Here is a 24,701-nt window from a genome sequence, read left to right as displayed (position 1 = left end):
AATGAATAAGTAAACCATTCAAGGAAATTAAAGAAATAAATACTCTTATCTAAACAGATTTTCAGCAATATAATCCAAAATAGTACGTATGTGGTTTAAATCACCATATACAACAGAAAACACAGCAAATAGTATAATTATATAAAATAGCTAAAAGTAAATAAACTAGCTTATTTGTACATATCATATTGGTGTTAGGTTTTCAGATCACTTTTCTGCGCAGTAAAATATAAGGCAAAATTACAACAAAGTACGCATATTAATGTAATAATAGTGAACATATGAAACAATGTCAGTTAGATTTGTACAAATACTCTAAAAATGTCTATATTTTCCAGTCAAAAGATGGAACATAACTGAGAAACACTTTACATACGTACTCAACATTCTGTTTGTGATACATACTAATAATTTGTAAGTAAAAGTCACATGACCTCTCATTTTTGTGTGTAGCACTAATGCTATTAATTTGTTATAGAACTAGAAATATGTACCTGTGTTGATTTGAGAAAACCTTGAGTGAACTTGTCAATGAATGAATTTCCATTTGGAACTTTTGAAAAAGGCAGTATCAAGACAACTCTCATGATATGAAAGTGAAACAGAATTCAACTTCATTGTATCCAGTCTTTGACTCCACTGCTAATAAATGTCAATTTCTGTATTCATCAGCCTTCAGATATTTCTTATTCAGAATACCATTGAAGTAAATGTTGTGGGGCTTACAAGATGTATTTGTACTAGTAAATTTCATTTAGGTAGTTCAAAAGAACCCTACTTGGCTAATAGTACTGTATTCACAGGTACCTGGATACTAAATTAAAGCAACACAGAACTGAAGAAGCTGAACAGCAAAATTATTAGAGACCAAGGGACTGCATGCAAAGAAATAGGGAGAATGCACAGCCCTAAGGACTCTAGTGTCACTGCAAAGAGCACTTAGCACTGCCTACAGTGTACTGTGCATGGTCAATGACATACATGCAAAACATGAATGTAAAATACATCCATGTGTATATAATCACAGCCTATAAGCAAACACTATTTAAAACTGATGTCCTCTACAGGCAGTCCCCGGGTTACGACGGGGGTTCCGTTCTTGAGACGCGTCGTAAGCCAAAAATCGTTGTAAGCCGGAACATCGTCAAAAATCCTAAGAAAACCTTACTTTTAATGCTTTGGGTGCATTGAAAACTATGTAAACTGCATTCTTATTGCATTTTTCATCAAAAAACCTTTAAATATTGATTATTTTGCATTTTTGGTGTCATATTTCATCTGCCAGATCAGTGTTGTAGGTGTCGTAACCCTGGAACATGCGTCGTAACCCTGGAAATAATTTCTGATGAATATAATTGTAAGCGTCGTAACCTCGGAACGTCGTAAGCTGAGACCGTCGTCACCCGGGGGCTGCCTGTATTTCAGTTCTAGAATGTACCCAATTTCAACAGGCATGTATGTAAGAATTTAAATTGTCTTACATCCTACTTTGTGGCGCAGCGGTATGACTGCCTCACTTCAAACTACCATGCTTGAGATTAAGTCTTGCTTGAAAAGGTTAGTCTCTCTTCATGTACTACTTCAGATTCAGATTAATTGTTTGGAGTAAGTGTTTTCAAAATTATGAGTGGAGGATTTCAGGGGTCTACAGTTTGTTAATATGTAATAATAATAAAAAAATATATAACTGGTCAATAAATTCACTATTATTATCATTATTATGACACCACTATCAAAATACTTCTCATCAATAAATAAAGAAATCTTTTACGTATACCACATCCAAACTGGTTTAAGATATATCTAACAGTATAAGCCAAATTCGAATGGAGAGACCCATCAACCAACACTGAACAGTGTTCTGAGTCTATTAGTCCATCTCCTGATGGTTAAGTCACTTGCCAGCTCAGCCCTGGAACCACCAGCTTATAACCACCTCTCTGTCTTCATGTGGCCTCTACAAGAAGGTAATAATTAGGAGCAATGGCTTATTATTATTCTGTTACGTATCAACTTTTACTATCCTTTAAAATGTGTTTTCAAGTAAAATACAATAATCAATGTTGTTGGACTTGAGGACCTTGAAAGGGCATCAAAACATCTAACAGAATTTTTGTGAACCAAAAGCTAGAAAATGCTCCTCTTATACTCTTCCATCCTTTAGAAAAAGGAAGTACATATATACCATACAACTGAGGAAATTATGTGTTATCTATGTGAGCACCAAAGAACTGCCCATGAATAATATGAACATTGTGCAACATTCACTTGCAACAATTAACAATAAGATAAATTTAACAAAAGAAAAAGAAAAATGACAAATTTTCTAAGACAATTTGTATTTTTCATAGCTATAAACCTGAGGTCTTAACAATAGGATAATTTCTAGTGCCTAGCTGGATCTGGTTAAAAAACAGATGAAAGCAAAGAATCTTGTGAAATCTCGTAATGCATGCGTAGATCGGGTGAAGGATGGTCAAAGACCATCCACCGACGATCATGCACCAGTCTTTCCCAACTCAGGATGTCTTAACAAACAGAGGGGCAGCTAGAGGCGGGCAGTATAATGTTAAGACCTCAGGTTTGTAGCTATGAAAAATACAAATTGTCTTAGAAAATTTGTCATTTGTTCATACACGAACAAACCTTCGGTCTTAACAATAGGATAGACTCATACTTGGAGGGAGGTACAAGACATCCTAGACTGGCTGGGGCCTACCCACCAGTCCAGCTTCCAGAACAAATGACTTCTGGAGAGGGACTGAAGCTCGTTGAGGAGCTAGATAAACTGATATCTAACCACTCAGACCCTGAGAGATGTACAATGATATATGGAAGAACCATTGTACAGGGAACCAAAGAGAAACTTTAACTGTCTAATAGCAAACCAACACACCAGGGTTTGTACTACTCCCAACTCCTCCTTGCCTAGGCGTGGAGCATATGCTACCGAATAGAGGGTTTGACATTTGCCTAATAAGTGACCACACTATCAGTATGACTACCTTACTCATTGTATCAGACCAGTCCAGAGAATGACGTCTCTATTCCTTAACCCGCCCGAAGGAAGAAGGAAAGGTACAAGAGAAAGAAAGAGACCGGCCAACTCACTCATTCTCTCATCTACACAGTCATCTTAGGAAAGATACAAAAGTGCCCTGTTAGGGACAACTAAGAGTACACAACCTATTGGGCAGCCACCACAGTACCCAGGGAAAACGTGTCTGCAGATCTGTGGGCAACATCCTCAAGACAGAAAGAGGCAAATGTGGACTGGCGTAACCAAGTACCAGCGCTCAGCCCTCTATGTACAGCCAAGTTCTTTTTGAAACCCAGAGAGGGATCAATACCCCTAACATCATGCGCTCTAGCCTGCACATACGTGGTGGTGGAATCATCAAGAGACAAGTATGCCTGTCTGATGGCTTCCCGTATCCAAAAAGAGATAGCATTCCTAGACACCTCTTTCCTGTACGGCCTGTGCTAACAATAAGTCTGCGGCAGCCTGGTCCAAGGTGCCAAGACCTTTCAAGATAGCAATGCAGGGCCTGGACAGGGCACAACAAACGCTCTTGAGCATCACCACCCACAAGTTGTTCGGTGATGGAAAATGAAGAAATGAAGTGAACCTGTCATCGTGCACAGAGGGAGTTTGGGTCATGGCCACGAATTCCAGGACAAATTTGAAGGACAACAACCCCCAACCCCTGGCGTGCTTCACCTCATAGCTCAGACCGTGGAGCTCTTCTACCCTCTTGGAAGATGCTAAGGCCAGAAGGAAAACTGCCTTGAGCGTCAAGTTCCTGTCAGATGAGCAACACAAGGGCTCATATGGACTCTTAGTGAAGCTCTTGAGAACCAAGGAAACATCCCACGTCGGAGGCTTGAGCTCTCTAGGAGAACTCAACTGCTCAAACCCCTTAACTAGCAAGGAAAGTTCCCAGGAAAAGATGTCGATACCTTTAAGGCATAACACCAAACTCAGGGCCGCCCTGTAGCCTCTAATGGCAGAAACGGACAAACGTTTCTAGTCTCTGAGGAAGGTTAAAAGTCTCCTATTCACTGAATAGAGGTTGCGAGTGGAGAAAAACCCTGTTACGACACCAATCATAGTAGATCCCCCATTTGCCTTGGAAACCGTGGAGGTCGACTTTCTGAGACTGCTGGACATATGCCCTGCCATCCTTCTGAGAAAAGCCTCTCGCTCGGAGGAGGAACGTGAAAGCCTACAACCGTGAAGAGAGGGATTCTACTAACTGGTGGAACATTTCTGCATGGGGCTGACACAGATGTCGCCAAGGGGGAAATCTCCCTCGGAACCTCTGACAACAACTACAGCCAATCTGGGAATCACTCTGCTTGAGGCCACAGAGGGGCTACCAAAGTCATCCTAAGACCCTGTGAACTCATTAGCCTGTTCAGAACTTGACGGATCAAACAAAACAGAGGGAAGGCATACACCTTCAGGTTGTCCCAGGGATGTTGGAATGCATCCTCTGCCAATGCTAGAGGATCTGGGACCATTGAACAGAATATCTCCAGCTTCCTGTTGAAGTGAGTCACAAAAACATCCAACATGGGTCTACCCAAAACCTGGAAAAGCTTGTCTGCTACCACTTGATGAAGCGACCACTCAGTGCCCAGGATCTGATCAAGACGACTGAGTTTGTCTGCAACCACATTCCGTTTGCCTGGGATATACCTGGCTGAGAGCTCTACCTAACTGCTGACCACTCACTGTGAACCTCAACGGTCCTGCTTGTCCTCCAAACGCCTGAAGCGATGAGGTCGCCTACATAAGGCCGCCCAACCTGCGAGGGAGGCGTCCGAGAATAGGAGGAAGTCCGGTGGAAGAGAACGCAGAGGGACACCCTTCGAAAGATTCTGGTTGTCCAACCACCAACGAAGGTCTTCTCTTACTTCCAGAGACAGAGGAAACATTAACAGGGGTGCGTCCCCCACCGGAGACCAGAATTCTCCCAGTCTCCATTGCAGAGACCAAAGAAAACGCCGCCCATGAGGGACCAGCTTCTTCAGGGATGACAACACTCCCAGAAGAACCTGCCACTGATGAGCTGACTGATGTGGTTCCGACAGGAAGTTGCGCGCCACCACCCGCAATTTCTCCAATATCTAATCAGACAGAAAAATTTTTGCCACAGTCGTATCGATGACCATGCCCAAGTAGAGAATCCTTTGACTGGGTATGAGGTTCGACATTTCCTGGTTGACTACGATGCCCCGTTCCAGACAAAACCGAAGTAGACGATCTTTGTCCTGCAGCAGCTTTTCCCTGGAAACTGCCAAGACCAAGTAATCGTCGAGGTACCTCTGCAAACAGACCCCCTGAGCATGGGCCCAACTTGACACGAGAGAAGACCCTTGTGAACATTTGAGAGGCTGTTGTCAGCCCGAAGCATAGGACTTTGAACTTGAAGACCTTGTTTCCAAGAGAGAAGTGAAGGAATTTCCTGGACGTCGGATGAACCGGGATTTGGAATTATGCGTCCATTAAGTCTATCGACAGCATGAAGTCGCCTTCCCTCACGGTTGCCAACACTGAACGCAGGGTCTCCATCTTGAACCGTGTCTTCCTGATGAAGTGATTCAAGGTGGATAAGTCGATCACAGGTCTCCATCCTCCTGACGCCTTGAGGACCAAGAGGATGTGACTGTAAAACCCCGGAGACGGTCGCTCCACTTCCTCTATCGCAACCTTGTCCAGCATCCTCTGCACCTCCTCCCGAAGAGCCAAGAACTTCAGAGAATCTGGAGGATATGCCTTCGTGAGCTGCAGTTTGTCCGACAGAGGGGGAGAGAAATCGAATGACAGTAGGTACCCCACCCGAAGGATATCTACCACCCACTTCTCCACCCCATAAGTTATCCACTTGGCCCAAAGATCCGCTACGCAACCCCCTCCGTCGCACAGGAGAGGGAGAGGCACCTAACCTACTAAGGGCCCCATTACCTCTGCCCCTTGGGCCCCATCTTGGCCTAAAGGAACGAGAGCGAAAGGGACGTTGACCCTCTGACCAAGGCCGAGTCGAATGGGAAGGTCCTGCCAAACTCTAATTCCTCGATGGGCTACTAGGCGACAATCTTCTTGACTACTGCTGGACAGGAGGAGGAGGAGATGGATGTCTCTGAGAACGAGACTTCGACTTAGACACAGCCTGGTGCACCAATCTGTCTTTGGTGTCAGCCCGACGCTGGCCTATTGCATTCTAATCAGCAGAAGGTTAGCCCATAAATTAACACTGAGGTGAGCCATATATGAAAATGCCTTGCCTCCAGACTGCAACAGATTGTCAAGAGAGGATGCAGTCACCAACCCTTCTGGGGACCTGTCAGAAGCTATCTTTCTTGGCAATGCCCACAGACCAGAAGTCCAGCCAAGAAACTGTGAGCAACATGGAGGTTGCCATAGATTCCAATGCTGAGGCATCCTGTGGAGACAAGGACGGAGCCACCGGCCCCCCCTGCTCCAAAGTCAATCCCAGCTTCAGGCGAATGATGTCTGGGTTAAGATGGCACGACATAAAAAAAGTAGAGTTCGTAGCATAGTACTTCCTAGTCCCATGAGAGGCGGGAGTAGTAGCTTGGCAAAGCCCCTAGAGTGAAGCGACGTTAACCTTAGGGAAGCTGGAGAGAAGATTTGGGATCCTGCAGAGCTCCCACCAAGGCTTCCAAGCAAGAGGGAGGGAAGACGACCGAGCCCGAGACCTACTTTCCAAATTGTTGAACCCACGAATAAGATCAACAACTTCCGAAAAGGAAGACAAAAACTCTTGTGTGTCTCCCTCCTCCTGCTCCAGCAACGGAGACCGATGATGAGAAGGATGTGTAGGCTCCTCTAAGGCACCTTCTTCATTAAAATTAATGGTAGGATCAGCAGCCAAAACAGCCCGAAACACCAACTAACCTGTCTGGGCTGGGTCCACCCATCGGCTCCCAAGATGAACACACTATAACACTAGGAACATCACTACGTTTTCCTCCAACAGATGATTCATTAACATGTCCATGAATGGTCACAGGCGTGGCAGACTTACGAACGTGAGTTGGAGAGGAATCCCGAACACTCAAGATCAAAGGAGAATCCTTAAGAATTGAACTCTTAGAAGCATCAGTGAGAGGGGTAGGCAAACACTCCTGCTGCAGCAACTTCACGCTCACCACCTTCAACCTACTGACAGGCGCCTTGAGATCCTTACAGCGACGAATAGGCCTTGGAGAAGAAGGAGCACTTGCATCATGTGCATGGACAGGGGAGGTTGCAACACGCTCGCAATGTGCATGGACGGGGGAGGTTGCAACACACTCAAGATGTGCACAGATGGGGGAAGTTGCGAAACGCCCACGATTCGATGCAGAGGACGAAGCCACTAATACTCTCCGAAACACCAGGATTCTTGCGAACACGTCCACATAGTTCCTCCCTCGTAGGCAAAGAAAGAGCAAAGTCCTTAGCCTTTCAACGCTTGATACACTGAGGTGGCGTAGAGGGGGAAGAGGGAGAAGACAGAACTGGTTCCTTAAGTGATCTCTTCGCAGGAGGCGGGGACAAAGCAACGTTTTCCTTCCAATGCTCCCAACCAACAAGGCAGCCAACTTAACATCCAAAACAGAGTCCAACCACTTAGGCATTGCCTGGCATATAACCTCAGACTGAGCTGCAATAGAAGGCTCTGATGACATGGAAGGGAGAAGTAGCAAACTGGGCGGCAGAGATGACGTCACGACTGAGAGAGGCAATGCTCAGATGGTGACTGGGAGTGATGTCATCGATGGGAGTGACGTCACAGGTGGTGATGACGTCACGGCCTCCCCTTGGTGAGAAGGGGAATCAGACGCCACTGGCAGAGGAATACACAACGACAGATCCCGTAACGTCATCAACAGGGCTGACGCCACAGCTTCCCTCCAACTTGAAGAAGTGGCTACAGTCACTGGCAGAGCAATACAAGATGGCTGACCTCGACTACCCACGAAGACAAGGCCGGGAGGCGGGGGGATGGCCTGGCCAGCCTGAGGAGGAGGGGGGGTGGTGGCGATCCTTCAGAAAGTGCGCAAGCAACCCCTCCAGGACGGGGTACCCCGTAGCCCAAGCGTCTTCCAATCGCCGCCAACTTGGACATCTCCGACTCTGGAAGAAATGAGAATGATGAAAAAAAACCCTCCCCCTTCCTGGGAATCAAATTAATTCCCGAAGAAGAAAGGGTGACATTACAAACATTATCCTGGTGGCCTCCCGATACTTCCAGCGACGAATCAATGGAAGAAAAGGAAGGAGACACAGGAACAACTCTACTATGGGGGTTGAATGTACTGCAGGAGACGAAGCATTGGGAAGGGGCGAAAAACCTTCCTGTGAAGGAAGAGTCGAAACCCTACGATGTTCTCTCTTGCTATAAAATGACTTCCACTGCTCTTAAGGCCATGCCAAGCATTCCGTGCAAGGATTCATAGTGGAAAAACTAGAATGGCACCCACTGCACAATGTGGGGGTCAGCCGCTGTCGAAGCCAAAAATGAGAACACAGAAAACCTTGAATTCCGGGGCACACACGTTGACAAGGCCAAGAAGGAGCAGAAGCAGCCATAATATCTGCCAAACACACACACACACACTAAACACAAGCGAAATGGGCAATGAACCGGGTAAAGGCCAAGAGAGGCAAACACTACTCTCGCCCTGGCAGTCAAAGAAAGATTGATGCATGACCGTAGGTGGATGGTCTTCGACCATCCTTCACCCGATCTATGCATGTGTTACCAGATATCACAAGATTCCTTGCTTTCATTTGTTTTTTAACCGGATCCAGCTAGGCACTAGAAATTATCCTATTGTTAAGACCGAAGGTTTGTTCGCAATTGAACAACTGTTGTTTGTCACATGCAAAACTAGCATTACTATAGTGTATAGTGAGGGAAAAAGTTGGTACAACAATTCTAATCACAAAACTGAGATGCTCAACAGTCTTAATACTGAAGATATGAGACAATGTGAGTAACATTGAATACTATATTTTACACATGGTGGGGGTTTTGCATTAATGCCTAGCCTCATTCTCTCCAAGTTATTACTATTCAAGCTTGGGATAGCCAACATTCTCCCCATAAATTTGATCATAAGAAAAAACAAACTTTATCCAGGAGTTAAAGCTGACAACACTGCAATTCTGTAAGGAGGCTCCATTTTATGAAGAATGACAACTCTTGGCTACTTTTATTGTGTAGCTGAAGAGACAATGTTGGATTATGTTACATGGCTTACAATGTTCCGAGCTCATGACGCTCTTCAAATACAGAGGAACCTCTACATATGAAAGTCCCTACGTACGAAAAATTAACATTACGAAAGCAAAGACGAAGATTTTCTTGCTTCTGTGTACAAAAATAATTCAGGTTGCGAAAGGGTAAAGTCCGAGATTCGCCTGGGCCGCCAAGAACAATTTTAAAACTGGTGCACCGCCAACTCAGTAGACTCGCCACCATCCTCCCACTCTCCCATTGGTTCCTGATGCTAGTCACCGCCACATGATCCTGCTCTCCTATTGGTCAGCATCTGTCCCATCATGCCTCTATGTAAAGGCGTTCCTTGAACATTTTTTGCGGCAGCATTATCGAAAATGCCTGGCATTCGTTCGTTCACATATATTTTGTTTGTTAACGTAAATTCGTGTTAGTGATTTCGCTTTCTACTACTGTAAGTTACTTTATCGTGTTGTGTGTGAACTTAATGACTTACATTTTTAGCCATGGGTCCCAAGAATGTTGCTGAAGTTCACGGAAAGAAGAGGATGTTTTCTATGGAGATGAAGGTGGAGATAATCAAGAAGTGTTAATGTTTTCTGCCATTTGTTAATGTGTTTCGTAAAGTTTAGTGTTAATGTTTTCTGCCATTTTTTAATGTGTTTCTTAAAGTTAAGTGATCATGTTTTCTGCCGTTTGTCCTCCCACTCTGTCGCCACTTTCGGACATCACCCCACTCAAAAGGTAAGGTTCCACATTTTACTACATATGTATTGTACACGTACACACGGTATTTCTTGTACCCTGTACACTAATACACTTTATTTACAGGTACAGTAATGGTTAGGTTAAGTATTGAATGGCCCAAATTGTTGTATTTCATTGTTTATTGGTCAATTTAGCTCTATTATAAAATTTACTGTGGTGTTTTTGTAGGGCTTGGAGTGAATTAGGCAATTTACATGTAAAATGTAGTTCTAGATACGAAAAAATCAGGTTCTGATGGCCGCTTAGGAACGGATTAATTTCATAACCTGAGGCACTACTATATATCAAAAAAAATTATTTCCCAGTTTACAACACATGTTCCAGGACTGTGGCGCTAGTGATGCTAATCCAATGGAAGAAATATGGCTCCAAAATGGTGGAATGGTCAAAACAGCCAAAGGATTGAAATTAAGGTTTTCTTACTATTTTCAACAATCTTTTTGCTTACAATGATTTTCAGCTTACAACGCAGCATAGGAACAGAACCCCTGTTGTAAACTGGAGACTGCATGTACTAATGCTTAATAATACAGTTGGGAAGTTTTTTAATAATTTCAAGAAGCACAACACAATGTTCTACTTATGCCATTATATTGGCATATGAGAGTGAAGAATGCTAATAAAGTCAGCTGGGAAATACTAATAGCACACCATTATGGGATATATAACACATGAAATAAGAGATTTTCACAATGTTTAGACAGTTTATAACCATTTTTATCAAAATCGGGAAGCAACATAACGTGGATTGCAGTTTCTTCTACAAAGGTATTACTGATCTTCATTTATTAGGTTTTCATCTACTCTTGTACGTACTTTACAAATTTTTCTAAACTGAAAACCACCCCAATGAATATCAGCTCTCTTCTTTGCCTGTTGCTGGTTTGGCTTGGTACTCATTTTAAGATTCTCATCTCTTATATTTCTATAAATTTTTCATATTCAATTTTGTTTCCCTGATGTCTTTCATTCCTTAGTATTACTATAATGAAATCTTATGATAAAATATATTAAACATCCATCTACTTTATATTATGCACGTTAATAATCTATGTAAAAGTACAACAATATATAAGACCACAGCATAACATAGGTTATCTGATCAGATATGGCCTTTGTAACAATAGGTATCCTGGACATGCTGACTTGCCTTTACTTACTTTAATGAGAAATATATGTAACTAAGTAAAAACTGAGGGTGATGATCAATAGTATTTATATGAATTTAAAAAATTTACAATATAGCCTTTTTCCCTTGCCAAATTTGACAGTGTTTGATATTACATAATAAGCATAAAAGTACTGCACTACTACTGCTACAGAAAAATGTTTAGTACTGTTAAACTTAAAATATATCTTTCTCAGTTACCATGAAAGTTCAAAAAATATTTGTTACTGATTCCATAATTATAATTTTCATATTAATATTAACAGATCCATAAAAAGTAGAAAGAAAAGAAATATATCTTGACTTTATTAATTTGACATACATTAATGAAACCTTCTCAACACGATAATTCGGTTACTACTTATACTATAAGTAAAATTGTATAATAGTGACCTCAGTTAATCAGTCTATTCAAACGTGGCTTTTTTTTTAGTCTCTGTGGACCTACAACATAAATTTGATGGAAGAAAAATACAGTTTCTTCCATCAAAGAAGCCGAGCATCAAGAGGGAGTATCTCATTAGCAGACTTATTTGTTACCAATCTCAACAACAAGCACACACCTGTTGCTCAGTTCTATCATATCCAATTGCCTGGGAGACAGATGCCTTCATGCATCCCTAGAACAAACTGGAGGTTTATCTGTTTCCCTCATTTGCTGTAGCCAGGAAGTTTAAGACAAAATTTTAATACTACTATGTATCCAAGAATATCAGTGTTACAGTAATACAGTGGAAGCTCGACATACGAAAGTACCAACTTACGAAAAATTCAAGTTACAAAAGCAAATACGAAGATTTTTTTGCCTCTGCATACGAAAATAATTCAGGTTATGAAAGGGTGTTACTGTAAAGTCCCGAGATTCGCCCAGACCACCGAGAACAATTTTAAAACTTGCACGCTGCCAACTGAGTAGACTCATCACCATCCTCCCGCTCTCCCATTGGTTCCTGATGCTAGTCACCGCCATAACATCCTGCTCTCCTATTGGTCAGCATCTACCCCATTGTGCTCTACGTAAAGGCGTCATTCGGCCACTCCGTAGCAGCATCATTATCCTACGCACGCGGAATTCGTTTGTTCACATATACGATTTCGTTTATTGACGTAAATTCGTGTTAGTGATTTCACTTTGTACTTTATCATGTTGTGTGAGAACTAATTAGTACATAACTTAATTACGTATAGTCATGGGTCCCAAGAAAGTTGCTGAAGTTCACGGAAAGAAGAGGATGCTATCTATGGAGACAAAGATGGAGATCATTAAAAAGTATGAAGCTGGCATGCGGTTGACTGAGATCGCTAAGGAATACAGCCGAAATCCGTTGACGATAAGCACCATTCTTAAGCAGAAGGATGTCATCAAAGCAGCTACACCTTCCAAGGGCGTGACTATTTTGTCCAACAAGAGGAGCCACGTGCATGATGAGATGGAGAGGCTGCTTCTTGTATGGATAAAAGACAAAGATATCGCTGGCGATACGATAACATAGACGGCAATCTGCCACAAGGCCAGCGCTATTTTCGGCGATTTGATTGCCCAGGCTGAAGACGGCGGAGAAAAAGGGACATTGATGCCAACCCCAGACTTAAAGGCTTCTCGTGGATGGTTTGAAAAATTCCGGAAATGGACTGGCATCCATTCAGTGGTGCGGCATGGGGAGGCTGCCAGCTCGGACATGAAAGCGGCTGAAGCCTTTATTAAGACGTTCGACAAGTTGACGATCAACAAAGGTTACAGTTCTCAGCAAGTCTTCAATTATGATAAGACTGGCCTTTTTTGGAAAAAAATGCCTCGTCAGACGTACATCACAGAGGAAGAGAAGACGCTACCTGGGCATAAGCCTATGAAATACAGGCTTATGCTCGCACTTTGTTCCAACGCCAGTGGGGATTGTAAGGTGACGCCCCTACTTGTGTATCATTCGGAGACTCCTCAAGCCTTCAAGGCCCACAAAGTGCTAAAGGAGAAGCTTCCAGTGATGTGGAGGGCTAATGCGAAAGCCTGGGTAACGAGACTTTTGTTCACCGAGTGGGTAAATCTGTGTTTCGGCCCAACAGTGAAGAAATTCTTGGAAGAGAAGCGCCTCCCTCTGAAATGTCTGCTGTTGTTGGACAATGACCCTGCTCACCCTCCTGGCCTCGAGGAAGATATCCTAGCGGAGTAATCTTTTATCAATGTTCTTAATCTTCCACCTAACACCACCCTTCTCCTCCAGCCCACGGACCAGCAAGTGATATCGAACTTCAAGAAGCTGTATACAAAACATCTTTTCAAGAGATGTTTCGACATCGCCAATACCACAAACCTCACCTTGCGTGAATTTTGGAAGGAACATTTCGATGTCATATGCATCCGACTCATCAATCAAGCTTGGCAAGAGGTTTCGAGGCGAACCTTGAATTCTTCATGGAGGAAACTCTGGCCTGATGCCGTATCTGCCCGAGACTTTGAGGGATTCAACATGGGCGAAGCTGATGCAGATTCAGAAACAGTTGATGATCCTGAAACTGTTTCGCACAACCAGATCTTGACGAGATCGTTGCACTCGGCAAGTCCATGGGCTGGTCGTCGACAAGGACGACATCAATGACCTTCTCAAGGACCACCAAGAGGAGCTTATGACGGATGACCTGAAGGAGTTGGAGGCCATGCAACATAACGTCGTTTACGAAGTTCTCTCTAGCAGTGGCGAGGAGGACGACAACCACCCTATGACAACAAGGATGCTCTAGCTGCTTTTCATAAGGTGCAATCATTTGTAGAAAAGACACACCCCGAAAAGGCTTACACAGTTTGCCCGAGTCGTTTCAGGAACATTGTGAAAAGCAGGCAGAAGCAATCTTCCTTGGATAGTTATTTTTTAAAGAGGCCTTTAGTGGTAGTAAGCAAACAGGAAGATCCAAGTGATACAAAAAAACAGAAAGTTGAAAGTGGTGAAGAAATTAAAATTTTGTAAAAACAAAGTATAAAAAAGTAAAAAAAATATAAAAATCAAAAAGACAAAAATTTAATTTTAAGTTTTTTGTAAAGAAAGTGTTAATGTTTTCTGCCATTTGTTAATGTTTCATAAAGTTTAGTGTTAATGTTTTCTGTCATTTTTTAATGCGTTTCGTAAAGTTAAGTGTTCATGTTTTCTGCCATTTGTCCTCCTCCTCTGTCGCCACTTTTGGAGATCGCCTCACTCAAAAGGTAAGATTCCACATTTTACTACATATGTACGTACAGTACTTCTTGTACCCTGTACACTAATAAACTTTATTTACGGGTACAGTATAGGTTATGTTAGGTATTGAATGGTCCAAATTGTTGTATGTATTTCATTGTTTATTGGTCAATTTAGCTCTATTATAAAATTTACTGGGGTGTTTTTGTAGGGCTTGGAATGAATTAGGCAATTTACATGTAAAATGTGGTTCAAGATACGAAAAAATCAGGTTACGAAGGCCGCTTTGGAATGGATTAATTTCGTATCCTGAGGTACTACTGTATAGTTCCTCAGTGACCAAATCAAGAATGGTTTCTTGGCTAGAAGTTTCTTCACCAACCTCAATTCCATGGGTTCCAATTCAATCTGGAAATGTTGGTTCTTGACGCTTAGAAATTATCCATCATCTCATGGGCAAGGTTTTTCACCTGAGATAGCTGAAGCCAACTCTGTGCCATTGTAGGGATTCTACACTCCAGCTCTACAAAGATAAATGGAACTCAATATTTTTCGAGCAGTACAAGAAGCACTATGTCAGTCTTTGCCAGTGTTTCCAAAACAGTAGACTTCCTCTTGTTCCTCTGTTATCACAAGGACCTCTCAGTTTCAGCTACAAAATGCTACAGGCCTATTCTATTCCAGATCTCTGAAGCCCAGGGTATGAATCTTTCTTCTATAGGAAAGTTGAGACATTCATACCTACATTTTGAAGAAGTTCCTACAAAAAAAAGGCCTGCCAAATAAGATCTCTCTTTTGCTTAACAAAAGGTCCTTAGGAGTCAGGATATAAAGTTTCCTTCCCGATACGCTGAAGACAGCTCTTTCTCTTAGGATTTGCCTCTTTGTGACAAGTAGTGAGATACAGGCTTTAAGCAAGGTCACTCAAGTATCTTTTACTGTTAAGTTTGTTGCGAGTGAAACAACCAAACTTAAGGAAAAATAGAGACCACTCAAAAGTTCTCTTTGCTATCAAGCCCCTTTCAGGCCATGCCTAGAAAAATAAGATCAATTATACTTTGCCTGTCTGGGATTTACATCTAGTACTATATAACTCTAGAAAACCAAGGACCCACATGAAAGTACTTCAAGGTTTCTCTTTCTTTGGGACATACCCATAAGCAAGCTCCTAAATATACAGCTACATATTGGCTTAAAAATCATTTTAAGACAAAATGCTAATGTGACGGGTGGTAAAGCTGCCCAAGTTAAAGCTAATGTTCATGAGGTAACTTTGTCAACATCTCTGATTTTTATATATGTGCAGTCTCCATGACAGGATCATGCTGGTGCCAAATAATATTTAGAAATTTTCATTTAGAGGTGAAAACCCATATGAAGTTTGATTTGTATTTGCTAAGCCTTGTGGTAGTAGCAGAACACATTTTCCATGTCTAAATAGGACCTAAACAGTTAGAATCACCATGGAATCCTAAAGGACGAAGATCTCTGGGGTTACCCTCTCCTATAACAATTATCTCATATGTGAATATCTCTAAGGACTGTTATATAACATGCACACTTCTCAGTATTAGTCCTTTACAGGTCCTCATGTCACAGGTGGACATTTTCCAATACAATTATTGACTTGGGTTACTAATTTACCAAGATTCTGTCCTTTAAATACAGCTGCCTAATTTTGAAGAATAAAAGGTTTCTTATAACTTACAATTTAAGCACCAAGCAGAGCCTGCAGGTCTCCATTACACCCTGAACCTTTAATAATTTGGCCCTTCCCTACCTTAATGACAAATCTTTAATCAAATTGTATTTTTTATGGTTAACAAACCTGAGGTCTTAACAATAGGATAATCTTGTGCCAGCTGGAAACTGGTTAAAAACAATCAAATACTATTGTAAAGCAAGGAATCTGTGGCATCTGGCAACTCATACGTATATGAGGTGGAAGCTGGTATAGAACCCTGTGATGCATCTGTCTTTCTCCCAACCCAGGAAAAGAGAGAGGGGCAGCTAGTGGTTGGAGGTAACGTTAAGACCTCAGGTTTGTTGACAATGAAAAATTCAAATCTATTAAAAATTTGTCATTTGTTCATACACAAAATAAACCTTCAGTCTTAACAATAGGATAGACTTACACTTGGAGGGAGGTACAATTATCCTAAACCATCTGGGAGTTTACCCCACCTGACCGCCCTTCCTAGAAGAACAAGGTTGAAACACAATTACATATGACTAGATTCATTGCATTCCACGAAGATAAAGAAAACTGCCAGTTCAAGCAAGAAAAATTGCAAGCCAAAGGGGTTTGTCACCACTCCTCACTCCCCTTGCTAGAGAGAGGAGCACTTGCTACTAAATAGCAGATTTGTCTATTGTCTAGTAGCAATACAAAACCACCACCAGTATGACCACCGTACTCACCTGTATCAGACCAGTTCCAGCATATGACGTGTCTATTCTTTGACCCGCCTGTAGGAAGAAGATAGAAAAAAAAAAGAAAGAGGCCAGCAATCTCACTCATTCTCTCTTCCACACAATCATCTTAGTTCAGATACAAACTGTCCTGACAGGGGCACTGGACAAGTTAAACAACTTGTTGGGCAGCCACCAACAGACCCAAGGAAAAGTGTCCAAAGACCTGTGGGCAACATCCTTTAGGTAAAAGGAAGTGAACGTGGACTGATGTAGCCAAGAACCAGCACTCAAAATTCTATGAACAGACAAGTTCTTCTTAAATGCTGGAGAGGAACTTATACCTCTGATGTCATGTGCTCTAGCCTGCAAAGACTCAGTGACAGAACTAGTATGTGAGGAGTAAACCTGTTTAATTGTCTCACATAACCAGAATGAAATCGCATTCTTGGACACTTCCCTTCTGGACCAGCCTGTGCTAACAAAAATTCTATCGCACCTAGCTCTTAGGTGACAACTCCTCTTTAGATAGCATTGCAATGCTCTGACAGGACAAAGCAAAAGCTCCTGTGGATCGCTGTCCACAAAATCATTCACTAAGGGAATAGAAAATTAGGCAAATCTGTCATCGTGCACTAAGGGATTCTGGGTCTTTGCCACAAATTCCGGGACAAATTCGAAAGCCACAGATCCCAACCCCTGGTGTGATTAACATCATAACTTAGGCCATGAAGCTCCCAAACTCTTTTCAAAGAAGCCAAGGCCAATAGCAAAACTGACTTTAGAGTCAGATCTCTGTCTGATGACCAATGTAGGGTCTCGAATGGAGCTTGAGTGAGACTTCTCATGACTAGAGAAAGATCCCATGCAGGAGGCTTGAGTTCTCTTGGTGAACAGGGCTGTTCGAAACTCCTGAACAACAAGATTTCCCAGGATGAAGAGATGTCCATGCCTTTCAGGCGGAAAACCAAGCCCACCTCTGATAGTTGAAACAGAGATTTTTCTCAACCCTCATGAAGATCTGAAAATCCACTACATACATAATATATACATATATATATACTACTCTCCAAGGTGGTCAAAGAAAGACTGATACGTCACAGGGTTCTATGTCTGGTCAGAGACTAGCTTCCACCTTGTGTATGTATGAGTTGCCAGATGCTACAGATTCCTTGCTTTACAATCTTTGCTTGTTTTTAACCGGTTTCCAGCTGGTGCAAGAATATTATCCTATCATTAAGAATAAAGGTTTGCTCCATGTATGAACAACTTGTAAACTTTGATTTGATCACAATAAGTGTTGGGTCTCCTGTATATATATATACATATATATATACTACTCTCCAAGGTGGTCAAAGAAAGACTGATACGTCACAGGGTTCTATGTCTGGTCAGAGACTAGCTTCCACCTTGTGTATGTATGAGTTGCCAGATGCTACAGATTCCTTGCTTTACAATCTTTGCTTGTTTTTAACCGGTTTCCAGCTGGTGCAAGAATATTATCCTATCATTAAGAATAAAGGTTTGCTCCATGTATGAACAACTTGTAAACTTTGATTTGATCACAATAAGTGTTGGGTCTCCTGTGAAACAAATTTCTTTTAAAAATGACAAATTTTTAATCAATTTGTATTTTTCATAGCTAACAAACCTGAGGTCTTAACAATAGGATAGACAGTTTTCCTGTTGTCCTTGGCTTCCTCAAAGTGTTGGGAGCTTCATGGCCCCAGTTATGACATTAAACACTCCAAGGGTTGGGGGTGAGTGACCTTCGAATTTGTCCCAGAATTTGTAGCCAAGACTCAAAATCCCTTGGTGCATGGATGGCAAATTTGCTTCCCTGAATGAGTTTGTGGACAGCCATCCGCAGGAGTTTTTACTTTGCCCTGTCAGACCTCTTCACTGCAATCTAAAAGGACTTGTCACCTAAGGCCTAGGTGTCGTAGACTTTTTGTAAGCACAGGCCAGTTCAGGAGGGAAGTGTCCAAGAACACCATTTCATTCTGGCTGCGTGAAGTGATTAAACAAGCATATTCCTCATCTTATAGTTCTGTCACAGAGTCTGTGCAGGCTAGAGCACATGACATCAAAGGAATGAGTTCCTCTTGGGCATTTAGGAAGAACTTATCTGTTCATAGGATTTTGAATGCTGGTTCCTGGCTTTGGCAGACCACATTCGCTTCCTTTTACCAGAAGGGCATTGCCCATAGGTCCATGGACACTCCTTGGGTTTGGTTAGTGGCTGCCCAACAAGTTGTGTAGCTCATCCAGTGCCGTAGGTGGGACAGTTTGTATCTTATCTAAGATGATTGTGTGAAAGAGAGAAAGAACGAGATGGCTGGTCTCCTTTCTCTTTTTTTCCTTTCTTTTTCCTACAGGTGGGCTGAAGAAGAGATACGTCATACATTGGAACTGGTCTGACACAGGTGAGTGTGGCAGCCGTACTAGTTGCACTTGCAGGCAGTCCCTGGTTATCAGCGGACTCGGTTGATGGCGATCCGATTTTATGGCATTAGACTGGCAATTTATGGCGCCATAAAGGGCCAAGTTTAGGTTATCAGCGCCAAAAGTTGCTGAAAATAGAGTTACGGCACCATAACATACCTAACAGAGGTGCCATTAACTGAAACTTGATGACATCTATCACAGTGTTTCAGTTAATGGCAGTTTTCGCTTATCAGCACCCTGCCGAAAATGGAACCACTGCCAATAACAGGGAACTGCCTGTATTTGGTTTGTTCCTATACAATAGACAAATCTGCTTCTCAGTAGCACTTACTCCTCTCTCTAACAAGGGGAGGGAGGAGTGGTAACAAACCCGTGAACTAACACGAATGTAATGAATCTGGACATGTCTCATTGTGTTTAATCACAACACGCCGAGTTTTTAGATACTGGCTTATCTATTCTCTCACGGGCCCAGACCCCCTACTTTAGAACTCTATTTTCTAGGATGTGTGGTCAGGTGGGCTGAACTCCCATCTGGTTCAGGGTACTTGTACCTTTCCCCAAGTATAAGTTTATCTTATTGTTAAGACCAAAGGTTCTTTCTGCATATAAACAAATGACAAATTTTTAATCAATTTGTATTTTTCGTAGCTAACAAACCTGACGTCTTAACATGAACTGCCCACCTCTATCCGCCCCTCATATCCTGGGTTGGAAGAAATACTGACGCATCACGTGGTCCCAAGCCTGGTCGGTAACCAGCTTCTACCTCATATACGATGGAGTTGCCATATGCCACAGATTCCTTGCTTTACAATGTGATTGCTTTTTAACCGGTTTCCAGCAGGTGCTAGAAGATTATCAAAATATACAAATTCTCACTATCAAATGGAATAAAGTGAAGAACAAGCAGGGGTGGCAGATAAAACTAAGGGCTCTAGTTTCACATTTGCAAACTAACTTTTCACAAGTAGTTGTTCTTTCTTGGGAGAATTTTTGTCTGGGACATTATGTGACGAACAAAATCCTCGCCCAGAAATAGGAAAAATCTATTTCTGGGCGAGGAAGCCGTGTCGCCCAGTGAAATGTGTCCTCTTTAGCACTATTTCTAGTAAAATATTGCTATGATACCAGAGAACTGCTAAATTGGACATGTCAGAAGTCTCTGACTCGCTCACCTAAATAAAAGGTGTCGGTATAGAACTGGGGCGAGTGTTAAACACTACCACAGCAACCCCTCCAATTAGCCTTTTCCTCATCAAAAGACCCTGAAAACGGGGAGCCGACCTATAGGTCACACCCAGCTACCCTGTTGAAGGGGATTGCGGCGACATACTTATCGATAGCAAAGAAGCTTGGTGCACAGCAAGGGGGGGAAAAAAGGAAAAAAGGGGGGGATTTCACTGGGCGACACGGCTTCCTCGCCCAGAAATAGATTTTTCCTACGTCAAAATCCCTTTTCTGGGCTCAGCCGTGTCGCTCCGTGAAATTGTACCAGAGAAACACCAAGCTATACTATCCTGAAAGGAAAATCATATTAATGAAATCAAAGGAAATAATAAAATAGTTTAGAATTGGAAAAATACAATTTATTTACAAAATATACTATATAGCCAAAAACATGTGGCAACATTTGCAACAAGTCACATACATAATAAAATAATTACAGATAATTTGGATACACGTAAAACTATACACGATTATACACTTATTCTAATAGCTAAGGCATTTGCTGAGGTAGGTAAAATGTTAATGAGGCTGGCATAATTGAAAAGATTCATATGACACAAGGACGGTACTATAATGATGTAGCAGTAGGAGACACTGGCCTTCCTGCAGCTATTGCATGATATTTAAGATCCTCTAAAGACTTAAGGTAGTGCTTTTTGAAAACCAAGGGTGACTTCCAACCAGTATACTTCTTCAGATCATCAAAGTCCATATATTTGAAGAAGTTAACAGAAGTTGCTATTGCCCGAATGTCATGCACCTTGGGGAATGACCCTGGGCTGGCTTTCTTTATAAAATATAAAATCTGCTGCCTAATGCCTTTTAGAGATAGTGTACCACCATCTTTTCTAATGAAAAGGGGGCCTTCGGAATAGGTAGACGTCCTAGATAAATAGTCCTTAAGAGTTTTAACAGGACATAACGATGGATCCTGCGGAAGCGGGACAATCTTCCATGGAGACCACCTCATCAAGGGATCTTCATTCTTAGCTAGAAATTGCTTATTTGGCGAAAGCAACACGTCCCCCGAGGAAAGGAACTCAATATGCGCTTCATCTCTAGATAAAGATGACAGCTCTGATATTCTGGCACCTGAAGCTAGACTCAATAAGAACAGAGTTTTACGCAAAATGGTTTGGTAATCACATTTGAAGTTGTCTGTTTCCGAGGCTAACCTAAGAACATCATTAAGAAACCATGACACTGACGACGGTCTGTGAACGGGCCGTAGACATGCACATGCCCTTGGGATAGAGGTGAAATAAGACTCGGTTAGATTGATACCAAACCCGAGAAGAAAAATCTTTTTCAGAGCTGACTTAGTGGTTGTTATTGTTGCAGCTGCCAAGCCTTGTTCAAACAAAGACCTGAAGAAGGTTATGGCCACGTTCAATGTCATTACTTTGATATTTGATTCTCTGAGGAACGAAGACAATTTCTTAACTGCTGAGTCATACTGGCGAAGCGTAGACTCTCTCTTGTCTGACTCCAAGAACAACATGTTCTGTGGATCAATGTCGCCTACTCTCTTACCTGCAAACTTCATGAAATCCATAAAGTTAGGGTTTTGTGAAGACCTGAGGAATCGAACACAGTCCTCGTTTGAACTTGTTGCGATAGTCTCAAGTCCGGGAGAGGGTGAGGGCGAAGACCTAGTTCCAGGAGAAGGGGAAACCAGTTGCTCTTGGGCCAGTGAGGGGCTATGAGAGCCACCTGACCTTCGAAGGATCTCAACTTGTGCAGCACCTTCAGGAGAAGGTTCACTGGAGGAATAAATAGATCTTCGTCCACTGGTTCCAATCTATGCTCAGGGCGTCCGTAGCGTATGCCAGAGGGTCCAGATTGGGGGCTACATAACAAGGCAGCTTGTGGTTTGCCTCTGTGGCAAACAGATCTACTTCTAGACCTGGTACTCTTTGGCAAACCCTCTCGAAGGATTCTTGGTCCAGTGACCATTCTGATTCCAGAGGGACCGACCGAGACAGGGCGTCTGCCACTACATTGTGGACTCCTGCCAGGTGAGTAGCCGACAGATGCCAGGTGTTCTTGGCTGCTAGAGAAAAGATTGCTATCATCACGTGGTTCACATGACTTGACTTTGAACCACTCTGTTTATACAGTGTACTACTACTGCACTGTCGAGGACCAACCTGATATGAGTCTTCTTTGGAGGACGGAGCTTTTTTAAAGTCAGAAACACTGCCATAGCTTCCAGAATGTTGATGTGAAGTGTTTGGAAGTGAGGTGACCAAGTTCCCTGAACCTTCTCGTGCTGTGAATAACCTCCCCAACCTGTCAGCGATGCGTCCGTATGCACCACTAGGGACGGGGGAGGAAACTGCAACGGTAACTTCTTGGCTAGGTTGGCGGCCTTTGTCCATGGGCGCAGGCGTTTTCTGAGAATCAGAGGTATCCGGGCGAACTGTCCCGACACTTGGCATTTGCCTCGAACGCCAAACTCGATTTATGTCCTTGAGCTTGGCTTTCAACAGAACGTCCGTGACTGAGGCAAACTGGAGCGAGCCTAGGATCCTCTCCTGATTCCTTCTCGAAGTCTCTTTGCACTTTAAGAATTGTCTTGTTGCCTTGGCAATCTCCTTTCTCTTTCCTGCTGGAATGGAAAGAGTGTGAGAATCCAAGTCCCAATGAATCCCTAGCCACTGGAACTTGGACTCCGGAGTCAACCGGGACTTGGTCCTGTTGATCTTGAACCCTAAATATTCCAGGAAAGACATGACCTTGTCCGTGGCTTTCATACATTTGCCTTTGTCCATCTCCCAGATTAGCCAATCGTCTAGGTACGCCACCACCAATATACCCTGGGATCTTAGCTCCTGCACCACTGCCTCCGCCAGTTTCGTGAAAACCCTTGGTGCTATATTTAGCCCGAAGGGCATTACTTTTGAAGGAGTAGGCTTCTTTCCCTAGTTTGAAGCCGAGGAATGGTCGGAAGTGCCGAGCTATCAGGACATGATAGTAGGCGTCTGTAAGATCTATAGAGGTGGTGACGGCCCCACGGGGAAGTAAGGTCCGCACCTGAGAGATGGTCAGCATTTGAACTTGTCGCAACGAATGTACAAGTTTAGACGGGACGAGTCTAAGATCACCCTTCTTTTGTCAGTCCCTTTCTTTGGGACGCTGAATAGACGACCCCTGAAATTTTCAAGTTCTTCGTCCTGGAGATTGCTCCCTTCTGGAGAAGGTCCTTGGAGTAATCCATCAATTCCTGCGTTGGTTCCTGATAGAAGGTGATGGGTGGAGGAGGACCTTTGATCCAACTCCAGCCTAGGCCTCTGGATACTATGCTTTTGCCCAACTGCTGAACCCCCAACGATGACGAAAGAGGTACAGGCCTGCCTCCTACCTGAGAAACTTCATTGAGATGATGAAGGCCGGGATCCTCTGCCTGACCTTGCACCTCTAGTTCGCCCTTGGGCTCTGGCTCCTCCACGCTGGCGAAAGGATCCTCTAGCCCTGCCACCCCTAGCAACTCTGGTAAAGGGTGAAAATGCCCGACTCTCATAGACGGGTTAAAAGCGGGCGACACTGAATACTGTAAGGAGGCCTGTTGGTTAGACGGCGGCGAAAGGAAGACATATTGATGCTGTTGCTGAGGCTGAGCCTTAGAAGTCGAAGGCTGGGATACCTGTTGAATTGGAACAGCTTGTAGCACAGGATGCTGTTGCGGGACTTGGAAAGGTAGGAACTTCCTTTGCCTCTTCCTAGCCCTAAAACTTGGGAGGAAGAAGACTCTGATTTCCTTTTGAAAGGGATTCCCCAACGCAACCTGATGCTTTGGTTAAGACGTGATGCCTCGCTCTGAACCTCGGTTACTGCTGAAGCTGGGAAGAGATCTGCACCCCAGATTGAGGAAGCTAGAAGCTTGTTGGGTTCGTGCCTGATCGTAGCCTCAGACAGAACATGCTTCCTGCAATTTCTCCTAGCAATCGCAAAGTCGTACAAGTCACATTGCATGCTTAAAAGTAACGACTTCGCAATGACCTTAAACAGCAGCTCCTGAGCGTACTCCAGAGCCGCCGTCTCTGTCATCACTAGGGAGTTAAGAGACCTTGCGAGACGTGTCTTAGCGTCAAATTCGGCTTGGATCAATGCGTCTGACAGCCTAGGAAGGCGTTCACTAAACAAGGTGATTGCACAATCTGGCTTCAGCTTGCCTACCGAGAACGTAGCTGGCAAATCCTCCCACAAATCCTCCCTACCTGGGAGTAGTAAAGATGTGGGATCTGTCTC

General features: G+C 43.1%; 1 protein-coding gene across 1 annotated transcript in view; it reads right to left on the bottom strand.

The window, feature by feature from the left end:
* Positions 1–24,701, bottom strand: part of LOC135197888 (AP-1 complex subunit sigma-2-like) — a 155,653-nt gene that overhangs the window by 1,368 nt on the left and 129,584 nt on the right. The gene's annotated exons all lie outside the window — the stretch shown is intronic.

Source organism: Macrobrachium nipponense, chromosome 21 (assembly GCF_015104395.2).
Source record: "Macrobrachium nipponense isolate FS-2020 chromosome 21, ASM1510439v2, whole genome shotgun sequence".
NCBI classification, from domain to species: Eukaryota; Metazoa; Arthropoda; class Malacostraca; order Decapoda; family Palaemonidae; genus Macrobrachium; species Macrobrachium nipponense.
Note: the sequence above shows the minus strand (reverse complement) of the source record. Positions and strands in the feature narration are given on the sequence as shown.